Here is a 13,609-nt window from a genome sequence, read left to right as displayed (position 1 = left end):
ACTAGGCTTTTGCCTTTTCCTGGTGTTCGCATTCCTGTGTAGGTGTAAAAGGTAAAATCCTCAATTTGCCTGAAGAGGACAGCAAGTGTATACCTCAGCTCAATTCCTCCATAGCACCTATTCAAGTGTTTGCTCTGTGTAGTTTCATAGGCAGCGTGAAGCTTCCTAAAGTCAAGGTGTTAGTGTAGGGGTAGGCAATGTGGTACCTTCCAAATGTTTTAGATTACATTGCTCATGCTAGCTAGCAATTAGGTGAGTTGTAGCCGGGAACACCTGGGAACACCTGTTGCCTCACCTGTATGCTAAAGGATATGCTTCAGGTGGCATTGAAGCTGAACTCCTCAGTAACAATGGCTGCACCTCCAGGAAGATGGGACAACTCAGCAATTGGGGTCAGCAAGAAATTTCTCTTGTCCATCTGCTCCCCTTCAAGCCATTCAGACGATGAGTGGTGCACATGGAAAGTTACAACTATATATCTGTGCATGTTTATGTCAGCAGAAAGAGCACAGCATGGTTAAGATTTCAGAATGAACTTTAGCCTTCCTGTTTTCCTCCTTACACTCCAAAATGGTGCAGGCAAGTTTCACAAAAGGCCTGGGAACCAGGAGATGGAAAACAAAGTTCGATGACATGAGAGCTCAGTAAATGACAGTCTGCAAACTCCAATCACAACACTGAGAGAGAGCCCTGGTGCCCGAACGGAAACAGGGCCTCAGGAAGGATATGGCTAGGCCGTGACTGGCAAGAGGGCATTGTCTTTACTTCTCCATGGGCTTTGTGATTTCAGACGTATTCTTACTTAAAGATGGCTTGAGGTTATGATATTGTTTGCGTTAGTTTTGTTTCAGCTTAATCTCCTGATCTTCTAAAGCTGTGAACTTAATAATTTAGCCCATTGGCAGCGCCACCTTTTGACAATATTTTAATGCCTCTAACACAAAAATAAGAACCAAAGAGATGCACTCGCTTTATAAAACATCAGTTTACATATGTGTTGTGCATGAGTGTGAATTTTTTCCAGCACCTCAGTGGTGATTTGCCTCTGGTAAACACATTTTCTAGTTTTAATATTGTATAAAATATAAAACCTTATATTTATAAAGAGATGCTGGCTCCTTAAAACTTTTGGGAAGAGAGAAAAGGCAAAAGAATTTGCTATTCTGTTCCTATTCAGAAACCTATCCAGAAGCAATCACTGAATAAAGGAAATGCGTGTATCATCAACCGTATTTCAACTTATTTAAACATTATTGCTTGTATAGCAGCTTTCCCCAACTTGGTGACCTCCAGATGTGTTGGGCTGCAGCTCACATAATTACCATCCAGCAAGGCTAGGAATTTGCAGGGTTTTAGTCTGGAACATCTGGAACGCACCGTGTTGGGAAAGGCTGCCTTACAGCAATAGCACATGCATTCTAGCTCTGATAGCTGGTCAAGGAGGTTTTGTGCATTTCAGCATCACTTCAAGCAGTATGTTTGGGGAAGTCATCCACCGCAAGCGTTTTCTAGCTTCCTTTCCTATTGCAGCCCCTCAGAGCTCCTGAAAAGTCTCTCTAGAAGATCGGGGACCCTCTGGAACAGAATCTGGTTTGAAGAGGCAGCGAAGCCCTCCCGTTCTGTCCCCCACAACACATACTACGTACATGGACCTATTGAGCACCGGCTCTTTGGATTCCAGCCATTGTTTATAAAGCACCGCCGTTTTGTCACCATTTCATGCACAAATGGAAACAGTAAAGAAAAATACAACCTGTAACATATTGATGAGCACTTAGCTAACACCGAATAAAAGATCAGTGCAAGCTGTTTGGAACATTAAAGAGCACTTTCTTCTTAACACTCCCAAATCAAAATGAAAGCTGACCAATTTTATTCATAAAGTTTACAGCTCTCCAGTATTGCAACAATATGGGCTGAGGCGCATTGTGCATCTGAGATTTGTCTCGATGTGGCTCATTTATTTTAATTTGGGTCTGTCAGTGGCAGGGTAAGGGGAGAGAGAAGTAATTAAACTTGTGACTGGTGTGGAGAAATATTTTAAGTTCCAGAACTGTAGCTTGATACCCAGTAGTTTCCTATATTTCTTCCATCTGTCAGATCAAAGTCTCACAAGTACTGTAATTCACTCCTGCTTTGATTAATTAACTCACACAGTGAGTTGGCAATTATAGTACTTAACTGATTGATGTAATATGTAAACTTTAGTCACCATTGTTTCTCTCCACTAAAACAGTCAACACACCTTTAGGAAAAGGTTTTAGGTGAGGCCAGTATTTTATACCTAGGATGGCCATACAAAGTAGGTTTTCTGGTAAGAAACCCACATGCTTTGGAACAGTAAAAATCTGGAAGGTCTGCATTGCAAATGGCTTCTGGGGTACTTTGCCCATTGGCATACTTTCCTCAGTGCCTGGTAAAGGCTAGGGTGACCACCTACGTGCCTCTTTAAAAAGAGGACAACATCACACACATTTTCATATGCTGATTTATATGCAGCTGCAGAATTATAAATAATTATTGTAAATTTTTAAAATGAACAACGTATCTCATCAGAGTTGGGTGTCTATGGGTTCTTTATCTTTAAACCAGACTTGGACTCAAAAGCCCTTTGAATAAATGACTGTTCTGTATAAAGTCAAACACAAGGGCCATCCTAATGAAGACCATTGCCCAATGCTCAATGCCAGTGGTGTCAGTGTGCTGAGTCTCAGCACACCATGTGCACACACCGGTTATAACTAGTTAAATCAGAATGGAGTATTTGTTGTCTTTCTCAAGCTGATTTTCAACCACACAAATTCACAAATTTTTGCTGGAATATTCTGTTCAACCTTACACAAAATGCTGCTCAATTTGAGATAAGCCCTTCCTAAAATGTCTCCCAAGTGATGTTGGACCAGCACTCCAATTTGTACAATTTCCAAAAGAGATGCTGCCTCCTTAAAACATTTGGGAGGAGAGAAAATTTCTTGGAAAACAAAATTTCCCACAAGAAATAATGAAAAGCACATTCTCCCCTCCCTTAAAATGGATACTAAATTATGTTAGAAAGTCAAGTGGACATGACAGTTGTACTTCTCATTCTCCACTAACACCTGTTTAGGAACGCAGTTGTGGGCTTGCTATGCATTTACCTTAAACATGCTGCTGCTAATCCACGCCTCCTCCTCAGGCGGCCCGTGCCATGATCTCATTGCGCTCGGCAGTTGTTTTTGCTGGCTAGAATAATTAGGAAGGGATATTCCAAAGCCCTGCCTCACACACATAAGCTCCCCATGTGGTGTTCTGGACCCTTGCCACTGTGGTTACTGCAATCAATTACTGTGAGGTCCAGAGTGGAGAGGAAAGACTCTTTGGCTGGGATCACGAAGACCAGTGTTCTTCAGGCTGGTCTTGATCCTCAGAGCTCCATGGCCATGCCAGGCTTGGTCCATAACCGTTCCCGTCTCTGCAAGAAGCCTGTTGATGGCCTGCATCACAGAATTGTTGCAAGGCTGATTGGTTTCATTATGGCAAAGCAGTTAGCATACCAAAAGTGCCATAAAAATGGTAATATTGTCAGGAACATGCCTTAGCAAGAGCAGATTCTTCCAAGAATGTCATGCTGGTTAACTACTGACTCTACACATAAAACTATTGAATGTTGTCAGTTGTCATAAGCTAATTAATCTGAGTGTATTAAATGACATATGTAATGGGAACTCTTCCTTCAAATTCTGCCCTTGCAAACAAACCCTACATGGTACACAAATGTGCTAAGCGAATAATGAAAAATGTGGCATTCTATTCAGATGGGCTAATAAAAACTGGCATGCCTAATTAAAACACCCCAATGGGGGCAGATTTGGCAAGCTGTTGCACTAGTTTCTTTTCCAAATGCCAGAAGATAATTGCCCTGCTAAAGCCATACAAAACATAAAAAACAAGAAAATAAGATTATGGCAGGCATGAAACTATCTGGAAAATTGCTCAGCAGTGTTACTGAAAATTCATTTTGCTTGCTGTGATGTTCAGCTAATATGATTATCCAGGAGCCTGATTGTCATGCTTGTAGATGTACAGCAATATTAGTAACACATTGTCCTCCAGGATTGGGACCATCAACCTCATGTATGTCCTCTCTCCAGCTCCTTTTCCTTATTAAAAAAACACCCCTAAACCTAAGGTGTATCAGCTAGGTATTTTGTATTACAAATCCCCAGTTCACAAGGAAAATAATAATCATATTTATTGTGTAACTTTGATAGAGAGGTCCTTCTGATCTCTCTCTCTCTCTCTCTCTCTCTCTCTCTCTCTCTCTCTCTCTCTCACTCACTCACACACACACACACACACACACACACACACACACACTAGAAGTAACTCAGTACCAGGAGTCTAATTTTTCATTATTAATAAAGTAGCAGACTGTCATCTATGTTACAGAAGGGGGCAAAAACTCATGTGGGGAAAAGAGCATATTTAGTTATAATCCAGTTCTTGATTAGAATAGGTAAGTTGCAAGTCCCTGAAAGTTGTTCCTCTCCAACCCTGCTCTTACCGTGTGAAGTTGTGGTGCTAGGGTTCACCACCTCAAAGTAGATGCTAACATAGCAAAAGTCTTCCATCATGGCTAACTGCAAGCCCCCCACCCCAAAAGTTGGCAGTAGGAACACCCAAAGAGTTGGAAAGATCTAATATCTTGCCTACAGCACTGGTCTTGGCTGCACCTCCAAGAGACAACTGATTTATATAATATTTTCCTAATATGTCTATTCTGCTTTTGGAATCAAAAGTTGGGACATACATATCTGTTAAAAAATCTCCCACGACACAGAATGGCATGATATGGCAAGTTCAACAACACATTTGTGTATGCATCTTTTGGTCCAGCTTACCCTAACCCTGACCTGGTTAGTCCAGAACTGACTTGGAACCAATGTAATTTATCAAGCACATCTTTTGTGTCTTGCAGTTTAACAGGAAAAGGGTACAGTTGATAGATGTGTGTTAATAATGATTTCCCCCACTCCCTGACTCTGCTGCACCGGCACAACACAATCCCATAATAGTGAAGAAATTAGATAGGACATGTGTACGTGGGCTAAAGTAATGCAGGAAAGGTTTAACCCTTGGAGAGATTAAACTCTGAATTTAGAACATATTTAATATCAAGAAAGCATTTAATCCTGTCAAGGGAGCCCTATCACTGATGAAGCATTTGCATGTAATAAGATGTCATGTTTACATGAACTTTCAAAAGAAGAGCATTGGTTAAATCAAGACAACTTTATTCAGCTCATCTAAATGGGTCCCTGGAAGATTACTTTAATCTTTCCTTTTTTGTTGGGGGAAGAGACAACGTGGAAATTTTATTATTCCTTTGCCTTAACTTCAACAGGAAAGAGCAGCAACACCAAGTCACGTTCCTTTTGTTTATTCGGGCCAAGGCTCTCTTGTTGCGTAATTCTTTTGTTTTTGTCGGTGTAATCACTGATGCACACGGGAGCCAGACAATATAGGTGACCCTGTGCTGAGCACATGAGTTTTTCTCTCAAGATATTGTTGTCTGTTCTCTAGCCTGTGTACAGTTTTAGTATGAAGGTCTTGGGAGGGTTTTTTTTAAAGTAAAGAACAATAGAGACAAATTTAGAAACCGATGGGAAAGGGAATCTAGTGCACTGTCCACCTCCACCCTTTGAAGCTACACCCAGAAAGCGGTTTCCTTTACGTTTCTCAGAGATCCTCCCATACAGAACAGGGCCTGTGAAACCAGCTGATTGACATTTGGCTAACCCTTGCGCATATTCTTTGTGCATCGAAGGAACTCTGCTGGAAGCAAAGTTTATGGTTATGATAATTTGAGTATTTAAAGTTGCAATCAACCTCAGTGGACCATTTGCTTTTGGCTTCCATATGAACTGGATTCTACCCAGGCCTGTAGGCTGTGGAACTCAGAATTGCCAAATTTAACTTTGCAGTAATAACAGTAAAAACTGTGTGGGGCAGGGGAGTGATGTTACTAGGGAGTCTGCTTTTGAGGAATGTACTGCAGCAGCATAGCAGAGGGTTATCCTAATGGTAAAAATTTGGGGACTCTTGGAAGCAGCACAAAATACCCTGTGCTTAACCACATCAGCTTAATGTATTTGGAAAACAGAAGGTGCTTATGCCATATTTTTTTTAATATAAAGTATTTTCACATAACCGATCTTTCAGAAAAGCTGAAGGATTTTTCACATATTCAGCCTCTTTCTTCCCCTTTGTATACACATATGAACATTTGGTTTAGAAACAGATTGTAGAAGATAGCCATTCTAAAATCAAATGGATAATACAGCCAACAAAGTTTATGTTCACATGCCACAAATATGGAGAAAATTTGGAAAAAGTGCTTTTAGTGCCTGAATGTGAAATTTGCGCATACAAGAAGCCAGGGAATACAGAAAGTCCTCCTTGGTAGGTTTATTTTATTATTTATAGATTTCTAATTTCATAAAACTCAGCATAAAACAGATTACAATATACTTTAAAATAAAAAACACTCAAACCAAAAAAGTAATCAACAGTATTTAATATATCAATAATTAAAACATTATACAAAATAGCAATAACATAATTAGCAGTTAAAAGCACAAAACACTGAAATTGGCCAAATGAAGACTGGAATGAAAAGTCCATCAAATCCTCCTACCTGCCAGCAAATGGGGACCATATTCGATGAGCAGAAGAGGTCATTCCAGAGATGTGGGCCCATCCTTGGAATGTAACAATCTCCCTTTTTCACAGGTGAAGTATTCAACCTCACAGAGAGATCCTGAAGCTTGGTCAGCTTTTCTGTGCGATGGTGGGCTTTTACATAATCCAGCCCTAAGCATAGAGATGCTCTGAAGTTATGGGACTCCTTCCAGAAATGTGCATTCTGTTTTTATTGTGTGAGATTACCTGGTAGTCAAGCCTGACCGTCTTCCTAGGCACCTAAGTAACAGTGAGTCTCAGACTGGGAACACTGTTAATGAACTCTCTTCCCAGCTGAGAAACCTTGGAGCCAGGCAAGGAACTCCTCCCTGGACCATTTTTCATCTTCTTACTGTCCCTTGTTCAGGGAGGGAGGACAGCAATGGGCTGTTTTGGAGTTTTAAAAACCCGATTCATGGCCATACGCTGGATGGAGGTTCTGCATCTGGTCCACAGGGCTTCTCTGGGTTCTTCCAGGGCTAAGGCACATGCATTTTCGAAGTGGCTTATAAACTCCACTGCCATTCTGTTCCCAGTGGCATAAGAATGCCGCCACTAGGAACTGAAGTGTGGAATAAAGAAGGAATAAATAAAAATTGCTTAGCTTGACTGCTGGGCCACGGTTACTGCAACTGATCTGTAAATGGCTTCTGTTGAACTAATTTTCAAAGCTTATCTACACATGCTTATCTAGGAGAACCACTAGCCTTGGTGTGGGATGAAGACAGTTGCAATGCATTTGCTTTAAGGTCAGGGTTGTCCATTTCCAAGAACCTGGGTTTTATCAACAACTATTCTGCCTCTGATCCCCCATCCCATAATATCAGTGCCAAAGTTGCAATACTACACAGAAGCTGCATGAGGAATATAAGGACTTCTTGCAGATGATGCTGAAATGAAGGGAAACATGGAACTGATAGACTTCTCTCAAAAAGCCATCTTGAGATCGCTTCCAGAAACACAGAGTTAAGTAAACTGATCAGTATATTCAGAGCAAGTAGCTGTTGCACTTCAACTTTCCCTTCTCACTTTTTCTCACATTACATCTAGTCAGACACAGAATACTTGGCTGACATGCCTCAGGGCATTCAGCCCCAAATCATCACATCTGTACACACCTCTAGATGAATAATAAATTGAAACTGTCAGTATCTTAGTCTAGGTCTGCATTTTGTATGCTGGGAAAACATTTAGCTTTAGCTAATATAGTGTGTTCTGGTGTCACATCTGTTACTTAAATCTCCTCCAGTGATGCTCAGGGTCTCTCAAGTCGTTAAAAGAAAGTAAGCAAACTAATGTGGGTTCTTTCTCCATGCACTGAGAACCTCAGAAGTATAACAAAACACGGAGGCGAGAGGCTTACAAAGGCCAACACAATCTTGAGGGATTTATGGGCTGAACTAGACATTAACTTGGCAAACACACATATTCACAAAGCTGCATGTACCAAGACAGTGACCGAGTTTGCATGACATGGCAATCCACAGTGGGTTGTCATGTCATGTATCTTGCACCACTTCCTGCAAGATGGCTCAGTCTTGGGCAACAAACCACCCTGAAAATCCATGGCTTGACAGACCCACAATGGTACCTATGACATCTGAACCAGGCAGAATGATCTCATCGTGGATCCAGGTAAGTGGTGGGCAAGCCACTCAGCAAAAGCACAAAAACACGTTAACTAGTTTCCCCATGCCACTGCTGACAGCCCCCTGCCCCCTGCACCTGTGCTGAAGCAGCACTTCAAAGCAACTGTCACTGGGTCACTCTCCCTCTTCTGAGGGCAGGGAGAGGCAGGGTGGGGACTTAAAGGGAACTATCAGTAAGAAAGAAGGAGAGGTATCAATGTACCTATTGATTGGTCCTGCAAGTATACCCCCAATTAATTAAACTGGCTTTACTACTACTGTTTTGGGTCTCAGTTTTGGGTAGGGCTGGGGAATCCACTTTAGTCCACCCGTAGCACTGGCAGGCAGCAATGGGTCACAGCATTTGTATGTCAAGCCCTAACCAAGGTTTTCAGGGTGGCTTACACTCAATGGCATGGTTACGCAATGTTAGACCCTGGACTCTGTCTCATGAAAGATGGTGTGTGGGGTGTATGCATTCAGTGGCCCTGTGTGATACTTCAGTTTTGAAGCCCAGAATGTAACATTTTCTTCAGCCCCCAAACCCCATTCCATGCTTTACAACTACTTCTACATTCTTCATATGTTAAGCAGCAGCAGAATCCCTTGCCAAACCTGTCTTTAGAAACAAACAAAACTGTCAGCATTTTGCATTTTAAATACAATTAAACCATTGCTCCATCATGACTTCACCTGCTGCTCTTGGATGGTCATTTGCTGTCCCCCACCCAGACTGTGGATCCCTGGACTTTGGCCTTCACAGCCCTCGCCTAGCTGCACCACTGCTTTTATGGAAAAAATTAAAATACTGTGCCGAACCATAAAAGTCTAAAAGCAACTTTAAACATAAGTAGCAGAGAAATGAAATCAGTGAGTTCTGCAAGAGTCACAACGAGTTCTTAAGAGAGAATGCTTAAACAGCTGTCTTCCCCCTACGGTTAAGATCCATCATAGATGGATTATGAAAAGATATGTGAGAGCATGCTATGAAGATGAAAGAGTCAGATGAGGAAACAAATCTACCATTTCTCTTGTGAACTGTCCTCCAGCCCTACCTTATTTCTCTGTGGGAAAGCAGACCTTTTGTCTTGATTCTTTCTCCTCGGGCCTTTTGGTCTCATACAAAATGTGGGATAGGATACTCCCCAATTACTCAGGGTTCTCTGGAATCCTTGGACCAAGGGACAGATTCCTTATGGCGGCTGCAGTACTTTTAGCTCATCGTACAGAAGGCCGCCCACAGTTGCAAGGCTGCCTTTCCTTTGCATGTACTTCTGTTCGCTTAAGCCGTCTGGTCTTGTTCAGGTGTTTTGTGGAGAGCCATCGGGATGCTTGGTAGCAAGGTTCTGGCTCAGGAAGGAGATCACCAGATTCACAATGCTGAACATGCACGAAGCTCACAGGGTAACTGTGGGCTGGTCACTCTCGCTCAGCCTAGCCTATTTCATAGGAAGGTTGGCAGAACAGAAAGGGTCTCGTTCCTCCCTGCCTTGGGGAGGAGCCGTGCCACAGTGATGGAGCACCTGCTCTGCACACAGAAGGATCCAGCCACAATGCCCAGCATCTTCCGCTGCGGCAGGAAAACTCCCCCATGACACCCTGCAGAGCTGGTCCAGACGGTGTCGAGGCTCTTAGGCTAGAGAGGCCACTGCTCTCATTCAATCTCAGCAGCTCCCTGTGTACCGAAGGAAAGGCAGTATACAAACAGGATGAATAAATTACCTTCAGTAGAAAACAATTCGGGTTCTGTGTCATTGTCAGCTTCAAGCAGGGCTGAGAGACACCCATTTTTATAAGGACATGGTTCACTTGTCAGGTTTAGGGGCAGAGCTAAAAGGGAGGCTGAAGGATAAAAGAAATATAAATGTTGTCATTCTGAAAGAAAGTCGAAAGCTTAGTATTTTCCTTATTTTCTAAACGTATGTTTCATCCACATAGGATCCCGGGGCAGTGCACATAAATTCATAAAAACAAATTCAATACAATATAACAACTGCAATAGCATTACAACAAGAGGCATAAAAACTATTCAACCAGAAAACAAACACACGAATTAAAATCAATATAGACTGAGCGTAAAATTTAACATTTTGCAGTTTTAAATGCCTGGGCAAACAGGAGCATTTTAATTTGGTGTTTAAAAGGAAGCAAGACTAGTCACAGATGTAGAGGTGGGGAAATGCAGTCACTGGCTCTGGTCCAGATGTGGGATCAGGAGAAGACCCAAATGGCATAGTGCAGCTGCCAGTAATGCTGCTTTGCAAGTTCCCCTTATGGAGAGAGGCAATATTTGCTTTTTGCTTACTAGATTTGAAAGCAGTCCGTGGAGGGGTAGATGCAAGATGAAAAGGAAACTTCAGCCTGCTGACTGTTCCATATAATTAATGTACTTAATCTGGCATTTGTGATTAGCCATGGTCCACTGACAGTAAGTCAAGGCTACGGAGAGGAGTGAAATATGTGGCTAGGTGAACAAAGTTAATGAAAGCTCACTACAGGCATTTTCTCCTATATATATAGTTATATGCATGTTACTCATTTAATTTCATTCTTGGGATGCTTTCATCCCCAGTGCAATATCATTAAGTTAATGGAGTCAAAATGCTAGATTTTGCACTGCAGGCTATGCAAATGGTTTTTAGATTTTAGTGCTGTTTGGCAATAGGTTATTTGAAAGGGATTCTTAAGGAAAGTGGAGGCCACTGGTGGCAGACACCAAAGCAGCTGTGCCCATTGTGCATTGTTGCCACTAGGACAGAATTTGGGGACAGGAATTTAGGTTTCCCTCCCAACGTCTAAATTCCTGCTCCCGTTTTGAAACAAGTGAAGTAATATGCCTCATCATCTAAAGAGGATAGTTAAGCCCAGTTTCCAAAATTGTTTAATTTTACCACTGGGATAAAGACTGGTATATTAGCCCAGGAATCATGAAATCAAGAAATGTGCTGATTTCTGCTTTATGATGGTGTGATACAGCACCCAGTGGGGTAGCCAATCTCTTCTAAAAACCCTGCAGGGCCACAAAGTGGGGTACAAATCTGAGAAATAAGTGGCATGCACACAAGAGGCTGTTGTGTGTTGCAGTCCCTTATCCTCCACAAAGCTCATACGTCTTGCTAAATGCATCGTGCCTTCTCTTCTGAAAGCTTGTACTGAAAACAGGAGTGTTTCCTGTCACAACAGAAAGCAGTCCAGAAAGGCAGTTGCTGTCAGTCTTCTCACACTCATCCTACTTCCAGCTCTGGGAAATAGGTTTGCTATCAATTCCAGACCCTCCAAACCCTCTTTGACAGAGGCGTGTGTATCACAGGGTGCAATGCCTCTCAGAAACCACTTTCTGCTTTGGTACAAGCTAGTGTCTGCCTCCAGTCTCAGAGTGATGTTAGCACGGTCCCCATGTATTCTTACATCTATCCAGGAACCAGGAGGTGACTCAGCTTAGCTTTAGCAGTGCAGCGTCATCATACACCCTTAGGTACTGTTTCCTCTCACCTCTCACCCCATTCCAGTCTTGAGCAAGAGTTATTAGGAAGCAGACTAGATGTAAAGTGAGAACAGATGACTCACCTGTCACATCTGTCAGGTGAATATGGTCCCGAAGCAGTTTAGACGATGTTCATTTTGTCTTAAATGCATTTCTGTTCCACTCCAGTCATGCTCTGCAACTAAATACCCAGAACAAACATGGTTGCTGCACACTTGCTTGCACCCTGGACTTTTGATGATGACTGCTTCGTATGTGTGCCAAACACCAACAAATTGCCATTTGACACACCTCCTGTATGACATCTATTCCCAAGAAGCCAATATATCTCTTGTGGGAGTTAAGAGCAGTAAAGGAAACTGTGCATATAGGAAAGGAAATGCAGCATATTATTTCCTAGCTGAACAGATCAGGAGCTGCCCCAGCTGGTCTAGGGATGTTGGGATACAAGCAGCCAACCTCCCCGTGAGCAAGTGATCAGAGCAAGAAACCAGGGAGTGCAAACTGCATTTTGGTGATGAAATTCAGTCAAGGGAGAGGTCTCTAATCTTCTTCTTCTCCTCCCCTTAGTTTTCTTTCTTGTAACACACTCCCATCTATTTGTTGTTGTTGTTGTTGTTGTTGTTGTTGTTGTTGTTGTTAAACTTCAGTGAAGACAGGAGAAATCACTGGTTGTTACAACAGGTCCAACAAGGTAGAATCAAAAAGGCAGCAGAAAGAATGGACTGAGAAGACTCCACAGTGGTGGTGACCTGCAACATCTGTGCAATGCTCGCTTTACAACCTGAGGGCAACGTGGCTTATACATGCAACAAGTGCAAGCTAGTAGTCCCGTTAGAAGAAAAGGTGAGAGCACTAGAACAGTGAGTGTCCACCCACAAAGTAATACAGGAAGATGAAGAGTTTTGACACAGAGTGGTGGAACTGCAACAGCTAGACGTAGTACAGAAGTGAAAAGTGCAACAGCAAGCTGAGGCAGGAGAATCCTGAGGGAAGAGAAAATGAGAAGGAAACTCTCTGGAAAAGGGTGCAGAAGAATTTGAAGATACTCTCTACTGTTTGAAAGAGTGGAACTTTCAAAGCATTTTCAGTTACTCAGGTATGGGACTGGAGGGCAGCCTACTGTGGAAGAACTGCAAGACATCCAGTGTTAAGCCAAACAAAAGGCTAAAGGTCGACCAAGTAGCAGTGGCAATAATAGTCCTCCAGAAAATGTAAAGCTAGAGTATAAAGCACATGGTCTTCCACGTCTATATACTAATGCCTGGACTATGGGAAACAAACAGCATGAACTTGAACTCATAATACAGGAGGGTGAATGTGACCTGTTAAGTATAACTGAAAGTTGGTGGGATGACTTCCATGCCTGGAATTCAAAAGTGGGAGGATACAACCTGTTCAAGAAGATAGAAGGGACAGAAAGGGAGGTGAACTCATATTGTATATTAAAGATACATATCTATGCACAGAAATGCAGGAGGATGAGCTTAGTTGAGAACAACTGGATTAATATAAATGGAGCAAGGAATAAAGGAACGTGGTGGTTAGTCTATTACCAACCACCCATTCAAGGAGAAGATGATGAAACATTTGAAAAGACTAATCTGATTTCATTTTTGATGGAGTAACCTCCTTGGTGGAATGTGAGAATGCATGTGGACATAATATATCTTGACTTCAGCAAAGCTTTTGACAAAATGCCCTATGATATCCTGATTAGCAAGCTGGCTAAAAGTGGGCTAGATAGAACAACTGTCAGGTGGAACTGCAATTGGCC

This window comes from Varanus komodoensis, unplaced genomic scaffold, assembly GCF_004798865.1.
Source record: "Varanus komodoensis strain SLA01 unplaced genomic scaffold, ASM479886v1 scaffold2, whole genome shotgun sequence".
Lineage (NCBI taxonomy): Eukaryota > Metazoa > Chordata > Lepidosauria > Squamata > Varanidae > Varanus > Varanus komodoensis.
This window is presented reverse-complemented; position numbering follows the sequence as displayed.